At 43.0% G+C, this 21,874-nt stretch overlaps 1 protein-coding gene across 7 annotated transcripts in view; it reads left to right on the top strand.

Moving 5' to 3' along the window:
- The window catches only part of LOC111747946 (cAMP-dependent protein kinase catalytic subunit PRKX-like), a 190,020-nt gene that overhangs the window by 133,949 nt on the left and 34,197 nt on the right, over positions 1–21,874 (top strand). For 6 of the 7 annotated variants that reach the window (XR_010319855.1, XR_010319856.1, XR_010319854.1 and 3 more), the window contains one exon: positions 20,456–20,697. The gene's annotated coding sequence lies outside the window, so the exon portion shown is untranslated. Of the gene's footprint in view, positions 1–20,455; positions 20,698–20,879; positions 21,182–21,874 lie in introns of those variants that run through there. The other variant, XR_010319849.1, reaches the window with a different exon arrangement.

Here is a 21,874-nt window from a genome sequence, read left to right as displayed (position 1 = left end):
CTTTATTCAGAATTAAGCCCCATTAAGTCGTAAAAGTAATTCTACCGTGGCTGAAAGCTGAATTGTTAAACTCTCTGGGATGCAGGTTTATTAAGAGCAATTTGTCTTCAAGCTTTGGTGTGCAGGCTCTTTAACTGCTCAGCAAATCTCTCTGGAGCTCATGCAGTGTATAAAGCAGTGTGTTGAATATGATGAAATGTACCGTTTTCTTTGGAAGAGAGAGAGGAGGAACTGAGGCTGCTTGTTGAATTGGTGCCTTCTTTGTTGTCGTTAGGTGCCATCGAGTCAGTTCTGACTCACAGCGACCCTATGTACAAGAAAGAAACACTGCCGGGTCCTGCACCATCCTCACAATCGTTGTTACGCTTGAGCCCATTGCTGCAGCCACTGTGTCAGTCCACCTCATTGAGGGTCTTCCTCTTTTCCGCTGACCCTGTACTTTACCAAGCATGATATCCTTCTCCAGGGACTGATCCCTCCTGGCAACATGTCCAAAGTATGTGAGACGCAGTCTCACCATTCTTGCTTCTAAGGAGCATTCTGGTTGTACTTCTTCCAAGACAGATTTGTTTATTCTTCTGGCAGTTCATGGTATATTCAGCATTCTTCTCCAACACCATAATTGAAAGGCATCAATTTATTTCCTGGGTGCATGCGTGAAAAAAAAAAATTGAAAATGGATAGCAGTGCTGATAGTAAAACATGGGGAATGTAACGCCACTGAATTGTACATGTAAAAATAGTCGAAATGGCAAATGCTTTGCCTAATATATTTCACCATTAAAAAAAAAAGTTGTAAGAAATGTAAGAACATGGTCATCAACCCAAAAGGAAGCCCTGTACCCGTTAGCAGTTTCTCCCCATTGCTCTCCCCCAGCCTCCGGCCACCATGAATCTATTTCTGTCTCCACGGATTTGTCTGCTGTGAACGTTTCAAGTATGTGGGGCCATAGGGTACGTGGCCCTTTGTGCTTGGCTTTTGTCACTCAGCGTTATGTTTTGGAGGCTTATTCTGTAGGGATCTTGTACGTTGTTGTTGTTAGTTGCCTTCGCTTTGATTTTGGCTCATTGAGACCCCATGTGTGCAGAGTAGAACTGCTCTGTGGGGTTGTCAAAGCTGTGACCTTTTGGGAGCAGATCAACAGGCCTTTCTTCCTAGGGACTCGTAGGTGGATTCGAACCACCAACCTTCGAGCTAGTAGTCAAGCGCTTAATTGCTGTGCCACCAGGGACTCCTGCAAATCTCCTGTAGGTGAATCAAAGCCAAGCAGCTGTCTCTTTCTTTTTCTATTCCTGCCTGCTGACTCGTGTCCCGTTCTTAACAATTTTTACCTATTTTCTGCTTATTGATTTCTTTAGGATCCACTTAAACATACAACTTGGCTGCATGCTCTTCTATGGGAGTAATATTTCAAGTCATTGAGAAATGCACGTGAAAAGATTCACGGTAACGTTTTAAGGAAAGTGGGCGTTCTGTCTTACTGCCATTGGAAATTAAACGCCTCAAATTTTTTAGTGTAAAAAAGAATTTTTTTTTTTCCTCCTGTCCTAAGCCAAGGGTTCTCAATCTCAGCACTATTGACGTTTGGTTCCAGGTCATTCTCTGGGGTGGGTGCCGTCCTGTGCACTGTAGGATGTTTAGCAACATCTCTGGTCTCTACTCACTAGATGCCAGTATCACCCCACTCCCAATTGTGACAACCAAGAATGTCTCCAGACGTTGACAAGGGTTCCTGGGGGCAGAATTCCCCCCAGTGAAAACCACTGCTGTAGACAGATGGTGTCATGGATTGACTTGTGTCCCCCAAAGTGGGGTCACCTTGGCTGGGTCGTAATTCCCAGTATTGTGTGGTTGTCCCCCATTTCGTGATCTGATGTGATTTTCCTATGTGTTGTAAATCCTAATCTCTGCCTGTGGTTGATGAGGCAAGATTAGATTATGTTAAAGAGGATTAGGGTGGGATGCAACACCCTTACTCAGATCACAGCCCTGATCCTATGTAAGGGGAGTTTTTCTGGGCTGTGGCCTGCATCGCCTTTTATCTTACAAGAGATAAAAGGAGAGAGAAGCCAGCAGAGAGACAGGGACTTCATTACCACCAAAAAAGAAGCTCTGGGAGTGGAGCGTGTACTTTGGACCCAGGGTCCCTGCGCTGAGAAGTTCCTAGACCCAAGGGAAGATTGATGCCAAGACACATGGAGATTTCCACGGAATATCAGGCCCACAGATGTTGAAAGGAGACAAGGACCTTCCCCCAGAGCTGTCAGAGAGAGAAAGCCTTCCCCTGGAGCTGGCATCTTGAATTCAGACTTCTAGTCTCCTAAACTGTGAAAGAATACATATCTGTTTGTTAAAGCCATTCACTTGTGGTATTTCTGTTACAGCAGCGCTAGATAAAAGATTGATACGTAGGTGATAAATAGATAGATAGATAGATGATAGATAAATACGAAAAACCAAGCCCATTGTTGATTCCAACTCCTAGTGACCCTGTAGGACAGAGTAGGACTGCCCCATTAGGTTTCCAAGGCTGTAATCTTTACGGAAGCAGACTGCCACATCTTTCTCCCATGGAACGGCTGGTGGTTTGGACTGCGGACCTTTCTGTTAGTAGCCGAGTGCTTAACCACTGTGCAACCAGGGGTCCATCTAGATGGGGAGATACCATATTTTTACTCAAATAATGGATACCTCTTATGTTTATTTGCCAACTGTACTCTCTGCCTACGAGGTATTTTGTCAGACATAACCATGCTACGCTAATTGTTTTTAATAGCAACATGTAAAAAAATGGGCATAGTGGCACTTAGGAAAATACCTTGTTGGGGGGGGTGAGGAGGGCGTAGTTGGCAAAAAAAAAAGTAGAAGGTGCACATTATTTGCATAAAAATATGGTGAATAGACAGAAGATAGATGATGAATGGATGGATTGATTGATGGATACATGGATAGGTAGACAGACAGATAGGTGGATAGATGATAGGTAAGTTAGGTAGACAGAGACATAGACAGATATATAAACAGGTGACAGTAGACTGACAGATAGCAGACAGAGTCTCTTACGCCAGCACAGGGTTTCTCAGCCTGGGCACCACTGATATTTGGGGCCGGCTTCTGGGTCATCCTCTGTGGTGGGGGCTGTCCTGTGCACTGTAGGGTGTTGATCAACATCCCTAGTTTTCACCCACTAGATGCCAATAGCACCGCCTGGTATTATGATAACCAAAAGAATTTCTGGACATTTTTAAATGTCCCCAGCTGGGGGAATGAGGGAGCAAATAACCCTTATTTGAGAGGGATTGACCTAGAGCCTGGAATTATGACGTGTGCACAATCAATTTCGTATTATTAAAAAACAAAAAACTCAAAAGGAAGAAGACTTCTTCAAGAATTAAATGGAACATCAGTTCGAGCACTGAAACTCAAACATGTGTTGGACCTTCTTGCCCAATTCTTCAACCCGGGGTTTTCTGTCTTTATTGGAATTAGATACACGAAGCATGAAGTAATACTAGAGATCACATTGTTGTTGTTAGTTGCTGTCAAGTCCATCCCGTCTCACGGGGACCCTGTGTGTGCAGAGTAGAACTGCTCCATTGGGTTTTCAAGGCTGTGACCTCTCAGAAGCAGATTGTCAGCAATTTCTTCTGAGGCACCTCCGGGTAGGTTCGAACCACCAACCTTTCCGGTAGTAGCTGATATGAACCCATTTATTATCTGCCCTGGAATAATGGGGGTCCAAAATGCTAAATAATTTGTCAAAAACATATCTCTTCTTGTTAAGAATCAAGATTGTTGTCCTTGCTGTACTTCATTTTTTTTTTTTTTTTAAAAACCTAAAATATTTCATCCCTTTTAGAAGGATGGTTAAAAATAGATCCACAGTGAGAAAGTAAGACCAGCTATGTAATCAAGGGCAATTGAAATATACAGTGGCTCTTATTTCTTCTTTAGTCTGAGAGAAACACCATTTCCACTGACCTTGTAACGTATACTAGCTAGAGAGAATTTTATCTTCTTTTTACTATGTGGACAGAATTTTAAATTCTCATAGATTTCACAGTTTCTGGACCCATTCAAGTTAAAATGACCCACCTGAAACCATTGCCCAGGGGTAGTCTTTAAACCCTAAGTGTTAGGGCTTAAACCAAAACTGTTCACTGAAAGTCATTTTAAACCAAACAATGATGTCATTGAATTCAGTTGAGTCAGTTCCGACTCATGGTAACCCCATGGGACAGAGTAGAATTGCCACATAGGGTTTTCTAGTCTGTAATCTTTTTGGAAGCAGTTCATCAGGTCTTTCACCTGAGGAGTTACTGGGTGGATTCAAACCACCACCAACCTTTTGGTTAGCAGCCAAACACTTAACCACTGCACAACCAGGGACCCTTGTGATGATCATAGGGTTAGATATTTGCCTGTGTGATAAATACTTGTCAAATGAGAAATAAGGGGAACACTTGACTCCAGAAGTTTAACCATTGCACCACCAGGGCTCCTAAATCAAAAATACCCAAACCAAACCAAACTCATTGCCATTGAGTCGATTCTGACTCATAGTGACCTATAGGACAGAGTACAACAGCCCTATAGGGTTTTCTAGGATGTAATCTTTATGGGAGAAGACTGCCAGGTCTTTCTCCCACAGGAAGCCCTGGTGGCCCAGTGGTTAAACATTGAGCTGCTAACGAAAAGGTCGGCAGTTCAAATATACCAACCACTCCTTGGATACTCTATGGGGCAGTTCTGCTGTGTCCTATAGGGTCACTATGAGTTAGAATGGACTCGACAGCAATGGGTTTGTTTTGTTTTGTTTTTTCCCCACAAATCAGTTAGGTGGGTTTGAGCCACCAATGTTTCAGGTAGTAGCTGAGCACTTAAAAATGGTGCCACCAGGGTTCCTAAATGAAATAATTGTTGTTGCTATCGTTAGATGCTGTCATGTCAATTCCAACTCATAACAACCCTGCATATAATGATTGCATTCTTCGAGTTGTGCAACCATTCTCACCCTCCTTTTCCAAATTTTTCCTCCCCCATTAACATAAACTCACTGTCCCCTAAGCTTCCTATCTAACCTTCCCAGCTGCTATTGTCAATTAGAAGCTATGTTTAAAGGTCAGTCGGTAATAATTTGAGTTGTTCTTTGAGAAAATGTTGTAAGAAATCCTGCATGTTCACTAGTTGTTTTGTAAACCCCATTCTGGCCCAGTTTCCATGGGAACGTAAACTAATAGCAGTAAGCTGGAGTATGAAAACCTGTAAAGGACCTTTCTTCTCTTGAACACTTTTGACTGTTTCTAATCAGAAGTGCTGATTTTAGCAAATTGGGAAATTTGAAACTTTTGTAGTTGCTATTCTGAATTTTTGTTGTGTTGCTCTTAAATTGTCCTTTAACCTAAGAAATTTTGATAAAGTCAAAATAAATTAAAAATCCTTCTTTAATCCAAATCTATTCAGTATAGCAGGTTTAGTACATTATATGAAGTGTCTTAATAGCAAAGACAAATCCAGGAAATACTTGGAGTAGGAATAAATTCTTGAAAAATATTCCTATACTGGTTTACAGAGTGTCTTTGGCTGGATTCTCTAGAGAATCAAAACCAATAAAGCATATAAATATATATACAGAGAGAGAGATTTATAACAAGAAAATGGCTCATGTGGTTGTAGAGGCTGGAACGTCCCGAGTCCGTGGGTCAGGATAGAGGCTTCTTCTGATGCAGGTGGCCACAGGGGCTGGAGAACCCAAGATCGGCAGGTCGGAGAGCAGGGCTCTTGTTCACACATACGCTGTGAAGATCGGCAGGCAAGACTGCAGGTAAGCTGCTAGCTCAAGTCTTAAGAGCCAGAGATCTGATGAACAGGAGCCAGCTGCAGGATCCAGAACAAACAAAAAGCCCAAGACTCCCCAGAATACCCACTTATTGGTTGCAGCCCACACACCCAAGGAAACTCCCTTTCAACTGATTGACTGCTCACAGAAAATCCCATCATGGAGGTGATCACATAATATCAAATCTCATCACAGAAGTGATCACACCATCACACAACTATCAAACCACTGAGGATCATGGCCCAGCCAAGTTGACACACAACCTTCACCATCACAGGGGGAAACACTTTCAAATGGAAAGGAACGATCCTGGGATATCCTGTTCTGATTTTTTTCCCAGCACTTTGAATATTGCTTCTTCCCCACTAATCCCTTTATTTTCTTTAAGACGTTTCACCTTTGTCTTTTGGTGTTGTGTTCAGTTGTAAAATTTAAAATACGCATTTTATCTGCTGCAGAAATGACAAAGGTCTTTAGATGGAGCTTACACGCTGACTTGCAAAATCGGGGCAGGGAAGAGTTTTGCTTAATCGCTTCAAATTTAATGGCCATTAAAAAAATATTGTTTCACCTGACCTGAAGAAACCTTTTAGGTTACCTTGTAGCCAACTGAGTTTAAAGTTGTAATAAAATATTTATAGTTACCGAATGTATCTCAGATCTGAACTACTGCAGCTGTAGAAGCTAGAGCTAACAGATTTGCCCTAAATGGTGTTTGCAAAGCAAAACAAACTCTTTGTATTTAAAGTGGGTTCTTTTTCCTTTCTCTGTTCAGTCTCTGGGGGGTCTCCTACAGCCTCAGGCTTACAACTGCGTGTTCAGTTGACAATTCTCAAATTTCTATGGCCAATTCAGACCACTCTCCTGAGCTTTTGGAAATCTATTGCCGTGCCTGATCATGACATGAGCACCTGCCATCTACCATGTGCAGAAGAGAGCTTCGATTCTCTTATATCACAGATGTACGATTAGGTTAAGGATTACTGTAGATTGGTGGGGTTATGTCGATTTGCTGTCTAATAAGCTTGTTTTCTATGTCTCTGGGTGGCGCAAATGGTTCGCATTTAACTGCTAACTGAAGGGTTGGCTGTTCGAACCCACCTGGAGGTGCTGTGGAAGAAAGGCCTGGCGATCTTCTTATGTAAAGGTGACAGCCAAGAAAACCCTGTGGAGCTCGCTTCTGCTCTATAACACATGGGGTCACCCATGAGTCAAGATCGATTCGACAGCAATGGGCTTAGTTTTTATCTTTTTTTAATTCTTGCTTCCGATCCCATTAGTTGTTCTTTTGTTTATTATTTCTTTAACCTTTTTGGAAATCCTTCTGTTATTCTGTGGCTGTCTTCTATAGTTAAACTTTAAAACACTTCTTATTTCCAAACTTAAGAAAGAAAAAAATTTCATTCAAGTTTCTATCTAGGGATTGTAAAGACAAATGAGAATTTAAAACCCAGAGGTTTGTATTCCCACCATCGAAAATAAGACAAGAGGCCCTTTTACTTCCCGGCTCTTTCAGAATTCATTTTGAGATAACTTGTAATGGTGGCCACAAGCCAAGGGACCCCCGGAGCCACCTGAAGCTGAGAGAGACCAGAAAGGGTCTTCCCCTAGAGCTGGGGGAGGGATCCAGGCCCTGCCGACACCTGGAATTCAGACTAGCAGCCTTCAGAACTGGGAGACAATAATTTCTGTTGTTTAAGGCCCCCCACTTGGCAGAGCTTTGTTCCAGCAACCCTAGCAAACTAATACAGTAATCAAAAGCAATTCTATAAAATATAAACAGAGCTGTCTTTCAACATACATGGAACATCCATGAACCAAAGTTCATTTAAAAAGAATGATATTTATTTTATTTTTGTTGTTGTACACAATAGGGAAGCCCTGGTGGCATAGTGGTTAAGAGCTCAGCTGCTAACCAAAAGGTCGGCAGTTGGAATCCACCAGCCACTTCTTGGAAACCTTGTGGTTTCTATTCTGTCCTATAGTGTTGTTATGAGTCAACATTGACTCAACCGCAAAGAGTTTTTTTTTTTTTTTAATGAGAATATACACGGCAGAACATACATCAATTCAACAGTTTCTACACGTACAAGTCAGTGACATTGGTTACTTTCTTCCAGTTTTAAAACCATTCTCACCCCCCTTTTCTGAGTTGTTCCTCCTGCAATGACATAAACTCACTGCCCCCTAAGTCCAAATTTCATTTTTAAGGAAAATAGTATTGTTTTATATGAATGCCATTAATTCCGTTCCCTTCAACCTCCTTAAAAAAAAAACAAAAACAAAAACCATTGCCATCGAGTCGATTCTGACTCATAGCAACCCTATAGGACAGAGTAGAACTGCTCCATAGGGTTTCCAAGGAGCGCCTGGTGCATTTGAACTACTGACCTTTAGGTTAGCGGCTGTAGCTCTTAACCACCAAACCTCCTTAGGAGACAACTATGCTAATGAATTTCGTGTTCAGTTTTTCAATGCTTTTGACTTTATATATATATATATATATTTGTGTGTGGATTTTATGAAACTTTCATTTCCATTGGGCAGTATTTCCTGAGATTAAACCATGTCATTACCCTTTGCAGCACAAAGGATAAACCATGAATTTGTCCGTTTTGCCCTTGATAGACATTTGGGTTGTTCCCATCACATTTTGTTTTTATAGATGGTAAAAAAACAGAAAAACCAAACCTGTTGCTGTTGAGTTAGATTGCGACTCAAAGCAACCCCATAGGATGCAGTAGAATTGCCCCATAGGTTTCCAACCAGTGGGTGGTGGATTTGAACTGCTAACGTTTTGGTTAGTGGTGGAATGCTTAACCACTGCGCCACCAGGGTTCCAAATTATAGATGGGTGTTAGTGTGAAAATCCTTGTGCCTGTCTCCCGACTCACTCAGAAATGGCTGGAGGCTAGGCAATCTGCCTCTTTAAACTTCGTTGTTGTTTATCCTGAGACTGATTAATTTTGCTCAGCATGATGTTTTCAGAGCTCATCCATGTTGTGGTATGCATCAGGATTTCATTTCTCTTTATGTTGTTGTTTGGTGCCATCCAGTCGGTTCTGACTCATAGTGACCCACGTACAACAGAACGAAACATTGCCTGGTCCTGCACCATCCTCATAATCGTTGTTATGCTTGAGCTCATTGTTGTAGCCACTGGGTCAATCCATCTTGTTGAAAATCTTCCTCTTTTTCGTTGACCTTCTACTTTACCTATTGTGATGGCCTTCTCCAGGGACTGGTCTTTCCTGTCCAAAAGTATGTGAGGTGAAGTCTGGTCATTCTCGCTTCTAAGGAGCATTCTGGCTGTACTTCTTCCAAGACAGACTTGTTCATTCTTCTGGCAGTCCATGGTATAGTCAATATTCTTCAACAACACCGTAATTCAAATGCATCAATTTTTCTTCGGTCTTCCTTTTCATTGTCTAGCTTTCACATGCATATCATGCGATTGAAAATACCATGGCTTGGGTCAAGGACACCTTAGTCTTCAAGGTGACATCTTTGCCTTGCAGCACTTTAAAGAGGTCCTTTGCAGCAGATTTGCCCAACGCCATGTGTCTTTTGGTTTCTTGATGCTGCTTGCGTGGGCATTGATTGTGGATCCCAGTAAATTGAAATTCTTTGACAACTTCAATCTTTTCTCCATTTATCATGATGTTGCTCATTGGTCCAGTTGTGAGGATTTTTGTTCTCTTTATGTTGAGGTGCAATCCATACTGAAGGCTGTGGTCTTTGATCTTCATCAGTAAGTGCTTCAAGTCCTCTTCACTTTCAGCAAGCAAGGTTGTGTCATCTGCATACGCAGATTGTTAATGAGTCTTCCTTCAATCCTGGTGCCGTGTTCTTCTTCATATAGTCTTTATGGCTGAGTGGTATCCCATTGTATCGATGGACCACATACATCTGTTGATGGACATTTAGGTTGTTTCCACCTTTGTTAATGAGTCTTCCTCCAATCCTGATGGCGCCTTCTTCTTCATGTAGTCTTTACAGTTGAGTGATATTCTATCGCATGGATGGACCACATCGTGTTATCCATTCATCTGTTGATGGACATTTAGGTTGTTTCCACCTTTGGCTACTGTGGGGAGTGTTGCCATGAACAGCGATGTACAGGCTTCTATTGGTATTCCTACTTTCACTCTCTCTGGGTTTATTCCTAGGGTTGGTGTTTCTCTGCTCCAGTTTTTGAAGAACCACGAAATGTTTTACACAGCGGCTATCCGCAATGGATGCGGATTCCCAGGGAAGCTTTTAAAGTAACTTTAAACGGAATCTTGAGCAAGCTATATATTTAATATTCAAAACCAGGTAGCATCTCGTTCTGTTGTTCATGGGGTCGCCATGAATCAGACTAAACCTGATGACAACTAACAATAACAGCAGCCACCTAGCAAAAAGACATCTTTCTGTAAGTTACTTTGACACAAGACTTCTTTGGCCTGGGATGGATTCTGGGTGTTGTGCTGGGTGGGGCGGGAGAGTCTGTGAAACTGTAAGGCAACGTTGAGTCACCGTGATATCGGGGCTCCAAATCAAGGTCCCCTTGGACGAAGGCAAAAGTCACTTCACAGAGGACGTTCCCGAGCCAACGAAAGCTGGCTCTGTTCCTTTCAGCTTTGGCTTTGAGGATTCTTCCTAGAAAACAATAGTTGAAAAGATGATCTTACCCGTTGCCGATGAGCGGGATTAAATAATAGAGTGTTCTTTAGCCCAGAAAGGCCCCTGGCTCCCAGTGGTCTGAATGGCATTTGTATCACAGGCCTGATGGTTTCCACAAAAGAACCTCCTGGAAATATAGCAGGGGGAGAATGCAGGAGGAAATATTAACTCATCCCTTCTGAGTTTTTGTGGAATAGAATGGCTGCATTTTTTTTTGGTCAGGTTTTTATGAAATGCTATTTGTGATGCCTCAAATTTGTAGGACAACGTATGGTATCCAGAGATGATAATTTAGCTTAAATATAGAGAAAATGAAAGAGTCCTCACATGCTACGTCTCACATACTTTAGACATGTTGTCAGGAGAGATCAGTCCCTGGAGAAGGACATCATGCTTGGTAAAGTAGAGTGTCAGCAAGAGAAGAAGTCCCTCAACGAAACAGATTGATACGGTGGCTGCAACAAGGGGCTCAAGCATAGGAACGATAGTGAGGATGGAGCAGGACCAGGCAGTATTTCATTCTGTTGTACATAGAGCACTGCTGTGAGTCAGAACTGACTTGATGGCACCTAACAGCAACAACCTTTCCAGAAGCAGATCTCCAGGACTTTCTTCCGCAGTGCTGCTGGGTGGGTTTGAACTGCCCACCTTTAGGTCAGTAGCAAAGTGTAAACAGCTTGCCCCACCCAGGACAGGCTTTCTATAGTGTCTTAGCAAATGAATGAATAAAGCCTAACATTTCCACATCTCTGAGCCCTTGGAGAATCTGATGGAGGGTATAGGGTAGACTCTTTTCCCAGTTGTTAGGGATTGAATTTCGTCCCTCCAAAATATGTGTTGGAATCCTAACCCCTATGCCTGTGGATGTGATCCCATTTGGAAATAAGGTCTTCTTTGTTATGTTGTTGTTTTCAGGTGCCATTGAGTTGGCTCCCACTCATAGTAATGCTGTGTATAATAAGACAAAACACTGCCTGGTCCTGCACCATCCTCACAATCCTTGTTACGTTTCAGCCCATTGTTGCAGCCACTGTGTCAATCCATCTTCTTGAGGGTTTTCCTCTTTTTCAGTTCTTGGCCTTTTGGCTAAGAGGAAATGTGTGTCATTATGTTAATGAGGCCGTACCAGTGCAGGGTGTGTCTTAAACCTAATGACTCCTAAGTTATAAGAGGTGGATTGACACAGTGGCTGCAACAATGGGCTCAAGCATAGCAAGGATTGTGAGGATGGTGCAGAACCGGGCAGTGTTTTGTTCTGTTGTGCATAGGGTCGCTATGAATTGGAACCAACTCGACAGCACCTAACAACATAGACTCAGAGACAAGCACGCACAAATAGGGGGAAGATTGATGTCACGTGAAGATCACCAAGGATCCCAGGAATTCCAGGGCTGCAGAAGCTGAAAGAGACAAGGACCTTCCCCCAGAGCTGACAGAGAGAGAGCCTTCCCCTGGAGACTGAATTTGGACTTTTAGCCTCCTGCACTGCGAGAAAATAAATAACTGTTGTGAAAAATAATCAAATCTCACCGAAATTTGAGCATAAGAATTATTTTAAGCAGTTATTGTATACGCATATAGGGGACTACTTTGACTCCAGAAAAGGCAAATGACTGGAAGAAGCAGGCACAATGGGGATTAAAAAGAGAAGACCCGTTGCTGTCAAGTTGATGCTGACTCATAGTGACCCTATAGGACAGAGTAGAACTGCCCTAGAGGGTTTTCAAGACTGTCATCTTTATGGAAGCAGACTGCCAGGTCTTTTCTTCCGTGGAGCTGCTGATGGGTTCCAATTGTCGACTTTTCGGTTAATGGTCGAGGGCTCTAACCAGTGTGTCACCAGGGCTCCTCATGAAAAGAAGAGGAGGGAGAAACTTAGAAGATTAACCATTGGCTAATCTCAAGGTGACTGAACCCTGCCCTCCGCCTTTCATTTTTTTGTGTGTGTTTAGGTTTATTTTGGGTTGACTTTATTTTGCTTATCGGAGCCCTGGTGGCACAGTGGTGAAGAGCTCAGCTGCTAACCAAAAGGTTGGCAGTTCGAATCCACCAGCTGCTCCTTGGAAACCCTACTGTGTCCTTATAGGGTCGCTATGAGTTGGAATCAGCTCAATGGTAAGTTTTTTTGTTTGTTTGTTTGCTTTGCATTAATTTTTTTTTTAAACAACATTTTATTGTTTTCGGTGAAGATTCACCCAGCAGTTTATGTTCCCATTCAACAATTTCTACACAAGTTGTTCAGTGACATTGGTTACAGTCTTCACAATGTCTGAACATTCTCATTATTTCCGTTCTGGTTGTCCCGTTTGCATTCATCTAGTTTCCCTGCCCCTTTACCTTCTCATCTTTTTTTAAAAGTCATTGTTGACCGTTTGGTCTCACATAGGTGATTTTTTAAAGGAGCAAGTGATATTCTTTATTTTGTGAGCCACTCACAAGTGATATTCTTTATTTTGTGAGCCACTCAGTTACTTAGCTATGAGGTGACCTTACGGATTAGTTTCACTTCAAAGATTGATTTCCATCTCAGGGCAATAGTCTCAGGTACTCCTCCAGTCTCAACCAGTCTAGTAAGTCTGTTTCTTAAATTAGGAATTTGAGGTTCTGTTCTACATTCTTCTTCCATTCTACCAGGATCCATCTACTGTGGCCCTGAACAGAATGGTTGGTAGTGGTAGCCGGGCACCATCTAGTTCTTCTGGTCTCAGAGTAGATGAGGCCGTGGTTTGTGTAGACTATTTGTCCTGTAGAATCGTTTCTTCTTTGAGTCTTTGATGTTCTTCTTTCTCTTTTGCTCTGAACGTGTAGAGACTAATGGCTGCATCTTAGATTAACTGCTCAGCTTTTTAAAAGGCAGCACCATGCTTCATGAGACTGGTCCAGAAATGATTCAATGTGAATTTCATTTCACACTGACTCAGGCAAAATATTGATTAGGAGGGAGGGAAAGAGGCTCTGTTGAGTTAATGAAGCCAGGGGGAAAATGAGTTCTGTTTGGAGAAAGAAATGTAATTGGGAGACACGTGAACCGCATAATTAAACTTGGTTCTTTTTCTGTTTCATACGAGGTGGGGAAGGTTCTGGAAGCTAGGATGAGCAGGAAGGCAAATGTGGATAAGAGGACTCAGCTTAGATGTGAAAGATTTATGTTTTGGCCCTGGATGTTTTTCCTATTTGCTACCTGGGCATGGAATGTCAGGGTCCCCTTCTGTGTCTTAGTATTACCATAAGGTGTCCCTGGGTGGTACAGATGGTGAACGCTAACCAAAAGGTAGGAAGTTTGAGTCTGCCCAGAGGCACTTGGAAGAAAGGCCTGGCAATGTACTTCTCAAAAATCAGCCACACATCATCCTGAGACCAGAAGAACTAGATGGTGCCCAGCCACAACTGATGACTCCCCTGACAGGGAGCACAACAGAGAACCCCTGAGGGAGCAGGAGATCAGTGGAATGCAGACCCCAAATTCTCATAAAAAGACCAGACTTAATGGTCTGACTGAGACTAGAGGAATCCCGGCTGTGATGGTCCCCAAACCTTCTGTTGGCCCAGGAAAGGAGCCATTCCCGAGGACAACTCATGGAAGGGGCTGGACAATGGGTTGTAGAGAGATGCTGATGAAGAGTGAGGTACTTGTATCAGTTGGACACTTGAGACTGTGTTGGCAGCTCCTGTCTGGAGGGGAGATAGGAGGGTAGAGAGGGTTAGAAACTGACAAAATTGTCACGAAAGGAGAGACTGGAAGGGCTGACTCATTAGGGGGAGAATAAGTGGGAGTATGGAGTAAGGTGTATATAAGCTTATATGTGACAGACTGACTTGATTTGTAAACGTTCAGTTAAAGCTCAATAAAAATTATTAAAAAAAACAAAAATCAGCCACAGAGAACCCTATCGAGCACAGTTTTACTCTGATGCACGAGGTTGCCAGGAGTCGGAGTCAACTTGATGACAACTAACAACAACAGCAACAGCGTCACCATCTACAAATCGGGAACGAAAATGTCTTTCTCATCCCTTCTTGATACTTCTATCATGTTCAAATACAGACACAGAATGGGTGAGTGGGATGCACACTGAAAAGTTCTGTCTACAGGAAAACTGTCATTGCTACTTAACCAGTTACCATCGAGTTGACTCTGACTCATGGCGCCCCCATGTGTGTGTCACAGTAGAACTGTGCTCCATGGGGTTTTCAACAGCTGGTTTTTCACATGTAGACCTTTAGGTTAGAGCCAAGCTCTTACACATTGTGACATCAGGGCTCCTTCTAGACACTTTACCCCTAATTATCTCAGTGTGTTTTAAACAAGTATTCTATTCTCATTCATAAATAGTGTATATGCTAAGTGGTGATATTATTATATGACTTAATTGTTTTTAAGTGATTATATAATTAAAGGTCTATTTTAGAAGATCAACTGTACTCATCTTAAAAATAACATGTCCTGAGTTTGTCAAAGAAATGTAGACTATCCAAATTCCAATAACATTCTTTACTGTAGCGAAAAACTAATCACCAACTTTCTGTGTACAGGAAAGAGGTCCTGAATAGCCAAAGTGATATTGAAGAAGAAGAACCAAGTAGCTGGCCTCACACTCTCGATCCCAAAACATACTTCACTGTTACAGTAATCCAAATAGCATGGCACTAGTTTAATCACAGACACGTAGAACAATGGAATAGAATTGAGAACCCAGAAGTAAATCCATCCACCTATGGGCAGCTGAGAAACCCTGGGGACACAGTGGCTAAGAGCTACAGTTGCTAACCAACAGGGCGGCAGTTTGAATCCACCAGGCTCTCCTTGGAAACCCTATGGGGCAGTGCTCCTCTGTACTTTAGGGTCACTATGAGTCGGAATTGACTCGACAGCAAGGGGTAACGGGTATGGGTACTGATTTTCGACAAAGGGTCAGAATCCAGTCAGTGGGGAAGGAACAGTCTCTTCAACAAATGGTGCTGGGAAAACTGGGTATTCTGCATTTGTGGAAAAATGGAACCGGTCCCATACCTCACGCCATACATAAGAACTAACTCAAAATGGATCAAAGACCTAAATGTCAAAGCAAAAACCATAAAGTTCTTGGCGGAAACTGTAGAGGCAAAACTATGAGACCTAGTTGTTTTTTTTTTTTAAATGATAGATTATCAAACACAACAACAAATGCTAAAGCAGAAGAAGAAATAGAGAATAAAATAAAAAGTACCCAGATGAGTACCATGCAGAAATGACTTTGCTTCACCTTTTTTTCCTAATGTTACTCCACTTTTCATCTAGGCCAGTGGTTCTCAGTGGGGGTAATTTTCCCCCCAGGGGACGTTGGGCAATGCCTGGAGATATTTTTGGTTGTCACAACTGGAGATGGGAGTGCTACTGGCATCTAGTAGGTGGAGACCGGGGATGCCGCTCAACAGTCTACGATGAACAGTACGGCCCCCACCATAGAGAATGATCTCACCCCAATGTCAACAGTGCTAATGCTTAGCAATCCTGATCTAGGTATACTTATTTCACATATTTAAGTACTATATTTTTACACAAATAATATTCACCTTCTATATTTGTTTGCCAACCACATTCTACCCCCCACCAAGGTATTTTTGTAAGCGTACTATGCTAATTTTATTACAGAAACATGTAAAAAAAAAAAAATGTCATAACAGCACTTACACAGCTACCTCCAGCGAGGGGTGGCAGGGCTTGGTTGGCAAACAAACGTGGAAGGTGCATGTTATTTGTGCAAAATATGGTATCTACCTCAGTCCGTAAAGAGTGGGTTGTAGTTGCTTTAATACATAAAAAAAAAAAAATTAATACATAGTGTTCTTTTATTCTAGCAGAAAGTATTACTTGAGTGGGTACAGGGGTTAGGACTTCAGCATATCTATTTGGGGGACACAACTCAACCCATAAGAAATGCGATTGAAGGACCAGGATTTCTAAACCTCAGACCTAGTGACATTTGGGGCTGGATGATTCCTTGTTTAGGGGGATTTCTTGTGTACTGTTGGGCACTGATGAAGATCAAAGACCACAGCCTTCAGTATGGATGACACCTCAACATAAAGAAAACAAAAATCCTCACAACTGGACCAATAAGCAACATGATAATAAATAGAGATAAGATTGAAGTTGTCAAAGGATTTAATTTTCCTTGGATCCACAATCAACACCCATGGAAGCAGCAGTCAAGAAATCAAATGATGCATTGCATTGGGTAAATGTGCTGCAAAGGACCTCTTTAAAGTGTTGAAAAGTAAAGATGTCACCCTGAAGACTAAGGTGCATCTGAGCCAAGCCATGGTGTTTTCAATCTCCTCATATGCATGTGAAAGCTGGACGATGAATAAGGAAGACTGAAGAAGAATTGACACTTTTGAGTGATGGTGTTGGTGAAGAATATTGAATATAGCACAGACTGCCAGAAGAACAAACAAATCTGTCTTGGAAGAAGTACAGCCAGAATGCTCTTTAGAAGCAAGGATGGTGAGACTATGTCTCATATACGTTGGACGTGTTATCAGGAGTGACCAGTCCCTGGAGAAGGACATCATACTTGGTAAAGTAGAGGGCCAGCGAAAAAGAGCAAGACCCTCAAGGAGATGAATTGATACAGTGGCTGCAACGATGGACTCAAGCATAGCTACGATTGTGAGAATGACTCAGGTCCGGGCAGTGTTTCGTTCTGATGTTCTCTGTTGTACTGTGTCCTGTAGGGTTGCTATGAGTCTGAAGGGACTCGATGGCACCTAACAACAAGAACAACAGGGACCATTGGACAGAGATTGTACTCGCTGAATTTCGTTTCTCAACCCTCAACTGGGCTCCTAGTAGACACCCTGGGCAGAAGAGATTTATAGAAATCTCTGTAGAAAAGGAAGGGTTTAGTGAAGAGGCAGCAAGCCTAAACTCTGAGGTCCCTGATGTTTTCAGGATGTAGAGGCCCCTGACAGCCCACCACCCTGAGAGCCTGTGCATATCTCTGTTGAGGTAAGATTCATATAATCCGGCATGGATCCCAGGGACGTGTTGTTTAGCTGACAAGTTCTATCATTCTGGACAGTACACTGTCTCCACGAGAAATTCTATCAGCACAAGGAGCCAATTTCTCTGGAGCTATTTGTTGGTGTCGAATTGTCATTTTCAGGTTGTCAGACATAGAGCCTGGCCTCCTGAAGGGAAGACCCAAAATGAGCAAAAGGTGTCATCCTCCAATAAGAATAGGGATTATCGTCCTGTGGAAACGAAAGCTGTTAGACAACTTGGTTAACGGAACAGGTGGCTTAGCGAACGTTCTCCCACAGCGAGCAGTCTGCAGTGCGTACTCTGGTATTGTGTTGTTGTTGGGTGCTATGGAGTCGATTCTGACTCACGGTGACCCTATAGGAAGACTAGAACTGCCTCATAGGGTTTCCTAGGCTGTAATCTTTACGGGAGCAGATCACCAGGTCTTTCTCCTGAGAAGCTACTGGGTGGGTTTGAGCTACTGACCTTTTGGTTAACAGTCGAATGCTAACCACTGTACCACCAGGGCTCCTTAGTCTACCATTATAAAAAAAAAAAAAATCAAGAAGACAGCCAGCATCTAAGCTCTCCTAAGAGAGGAATATTATGTCATTGATTGCTTAAAATTTCAATTTTTGGTACCTATGGAGCCCTGGTGGTGCAATGGTTAAAGCAATTGACTGCTAACTGAAAGGTTGGCAGTTGGAATCCACCAGCCACGCATTGGAAACACTGTGGGGCAGCTCTGCTCCGTCCTATATAGGGTTGCTATGAGTCCAAATCAACTCGATGGCAGTGGGTTTGGTTTTTTTTGGTTTATGTTGTTGTTAGTTGCTGTCAAGTGGGCTTTGATTCATGACAACCCCTCATACAACAGAACAAGAAGCTGCCGGGTCCTGTGCCATCTTCATGATCGATGGTATGTGTGAGCCCTTTGGAAGGAACAGAAATCTTCTAGTTACAGTTATAAATGCAATCTTGGAGTTTTCTAAGGTCTGAAAAGCAGTTTCAAACAGATTTTACCTGTGGAAATAATTGTTACTTATATTAAACCCAGAAAAGCAGGTGTTATATAGAGATCCAAAAGAACCTTGGTGATGCAGTGGTTAAGCGCTCGGCTGCTAACCGAAAGGCTGGCGGTCCAAACCCACTAGCTGCTCCTTGAAAGAAAGATGTGACAGTCTGCTTCTGTAAGACTACAGGCTTAGAGACCCACGGAGCAGTTCTGTTCTGTCCTGTAGGGTCGCTATGAGTCAGAATGGACTCAACAGCAAAGTGAAGCTCGGCTGCTAACTGGAAGGTTGGTGGTTTGAACTCACCAGCAGCTTTGCAAGGGGAAAGGCCTGGTAATCTGTTCCCATAAAGATGACAGTCTTGGAAATGCTATGGGGCAGTTCTACTCTGTCCTATAGGGTAGCTACGAGTCTGAATTGACTCAACAGCAATGGCTTTGGACTTGGAGATGCTGTCTCCTCTCTTCAGTGTATGTGTGTGTGTGTGGTTTGAAATCAGTATATAAGTATTAAATAGGATATAAATTAAATTATTTCATTTTTTTTTACCTATACAAACTGAAAATCTTTTACAAACAAATAGAATCCCCACAAAGAAGAATGAAGAAACCCTACACTGTCCTGTGCAATGAAGGCTGGTATTTCCTTGCCAAATATTTAGAACCAATTGAACAATGGATTACTAAAACACCTTAAGACCATCAATGAAATGCAACCCGAACAACCGATCCAACTATTGTCTCTCTCAGATTAGACGACTCTGCTAGGCTGATTGCCTGCGAATCAAAAACCAAACCCACTGCCGTGGAATGAGAAGGACATCATGCTTGGTAAAGCACAGGGTCAATGAAAAGAGGGAGACCCTCAAGGAGATGGATTGACACAGTGGCTGCAACAGTGGGCTCAAACATAGCAACGATTGTGAGGATGGTGCAGGACTGGGCAATGTTTTGTCTGGTTGCACATGGGGTCGCTATGAGTCAGAACTAACTCAATGGAACCTAACAACAGCAACAAGGCAGCAAGTGCCTACATGACTATTATGGATTGAATGACATCCCTGAAAAATATGTGTTGTTAATCCTAACCCCTTACTTGTGGTAGGAGGAGTCCTGGTGGTCCAGTGGTTAAGTGCTTGCCTGTTAACTGAAACGTTGGCAGTTTGAACCCCTCCAGTGGTGCTGCAGGGCAAAGACCAGGAAATCTGCTCCTGTTTTTTTTTTTTTTTTCGGTCTATCTTGTTAGTAAGAGCCCTGGTGGCGCAGTGGTTAAGAGCTCAGCTGTTAACCAAAGGGCGGCTTGAATCCACCAGCCACTCTTTGGAAACCCTATGGGGCAGTTCCACTCTGCCCTATAGGGTTGCCATAAGTCAGAATCCACTTGACTGCAATGGAAGCAGATAGCCAGGCTTTTCTCCTGTGGTGCTGTGGAGTGAACTCGAACTGCTAAGCTTTTTGTTACCAACTGAGTGCAAGCTGTTTTCACTACCAAGGGTCCAAAAATGGGCCAGAGCCCTTTAAAAAAGTCTGTGGTGCCATGAATTACTTAATATGGCACTTCTAGCCATGGTCCTTGTGACTCACACACAATGATTGAGTGGGACTCTACAAATAAGGAATATGGAGCCTGTGAAGATTGGAGTTATATGTCAACTTGGCTGGGCCAGGATTCCCAGTATTGTGTGGTTGTCCTCCATTTTGTGATCTGATGTAATTATCCTCCATTTTATGTGTTATTAATCCTCACCTGTACGTGTTAATGAGGCAGGATTAGTGCGAGGTATATATTGAGCCACAGCCTTGCAGGAGGGCGTGCCTCAAGTCCCACCTTTACTCAAGTTGCATCCTTTCCTGGGGTGTGGCCTGCATCCAAGGTATCTATGTGAGTCCTCTGGCCCCACTCTCTTTCTCTGTCTGTCCAATTTCCAGTTCTTGGGATTTGAGCCAGCCGCCTGCCATCTGACCTGCTGATTCTGGACTTCGCCAGCCTCCTCAGTCCCGTGGGCCAACAGTCTATCGTCTGACCTGATTCCCCAGCTTCCACAGCCTTGTGAGCCAGAAGCCTGTTGTCTGGCCTGCCAGTTCGGTTTCATCAGCACCAGTGGCCACTTGAATCAGGAGAAGCCTACGCCTGACCATGGATGTTGGGACTTGCCAGTGTCCACTAACACGTAAGCCATTTCCTCGATGGTTCATGGATTCTGTGAGACATTGCAGCGAATTACAAAACCTAAAGACAAGGGGGAGAGTCCTGAGGGAAGGGGAAGTAGCCCACGTTAGAGATGATGGAGTAGGACAGCCCTTTAGAAAAGCTGGACATTTGGGACATCTTTTACCTCCTCTCTTTGTGCAGATTCTTACAAAAGAAATTACTCACTTAGGGTCTCTTGGAGATTTGCACAGGTAATCAGTGAGTATTTTCACCAATCTTTCTTTAACTGGGTATGGGCAGGTATGGTCTTGTCTATGCTCTGTTTTTCTTGAGGGTGACGTTGTTTTTCTTAAGTTGCTGAGCAGTTGCAGTGGCGTTAAATCAGAGCTGCTGCGGCAGAACCAGACACATATGGGCCATAAAATGCCCAGATTGGAGCTGATTGGGATATCAAATTATGGGAGGATTACCCAGGCTGACAAGATGATGGTTTACCTTGACTCAGAAATGGAGACATAGATCCTTTCCTCTGTAAGATGACATATTAACGAGCTCAGCCCTGGGCAGGCAGGCTTGTGGGGGGGGGGGGGAGGGAGGAGGAGAAGTCAGCTTACTCTCAAGGACAAGCCAGAATTTTCTTTTATCCTTAAGAGAAAGAAGCAGGTAAATTATACCTGTTGTTGCTAGCTGCTGTTGAATTGGTTTCAACTCATAGCGACCCTACGTACAACAGAACGAAACACTGCCTGGTGCTGCACCGTCATCGCAATTGTTATGCTTAAGCCCATTGTTGCAGCCACTGTGTCAATCCATCTCGTCGAGGGGTCTTCCTCTTTTTTGCGAACTCTTTGCCTTACGGAGCGTGATGTCCTTCTGCAGGGACTGGCCCCTCCTGATAACATGTCCAAAGTACGTGAGATGAAGTCTCACCATCCTCACTTCTAAGGAGCATTCTGGCTGTACTTCTTCCAAGACAGATTTGTTTGTTCTTCTGGCAGCCCATGGTGTATTCAGTATTCTTTGTCAACACCATACTTCAAATGCATCGATTCTTCTTCGGTCCTCTTTATTCATTGTCCAGCTTTTGCATGCATATGAGGTGATCGAAAATACGATGGCTTGGGTTAGGCACACTGTAGTCCTCAAAGTGACATCCTTGAAATTATACCTATACCAGGTAAGATGAGAAATTCCTG

The sequence above is a fragment of the Loxodonta africana genome, chromosome Y, assembly GCF_030014295.1.
Source record: "Loxodonta africana isolate mLoxAfr1 chromosome Y, mLoxAfr1.hap2, whole genome shotgun sequence".
Classification (NCBI taxonomy): Eukaryota; Metazoa; Chordata; class Mammalia; order Proboscidea; family Elephantidae; genus Loxodonta; species Loxodonta africana.
Note: the sequence above shows the minus strand (reverse complement) of the source record. Positions and strands in the feature narration are given on the sequence as shown.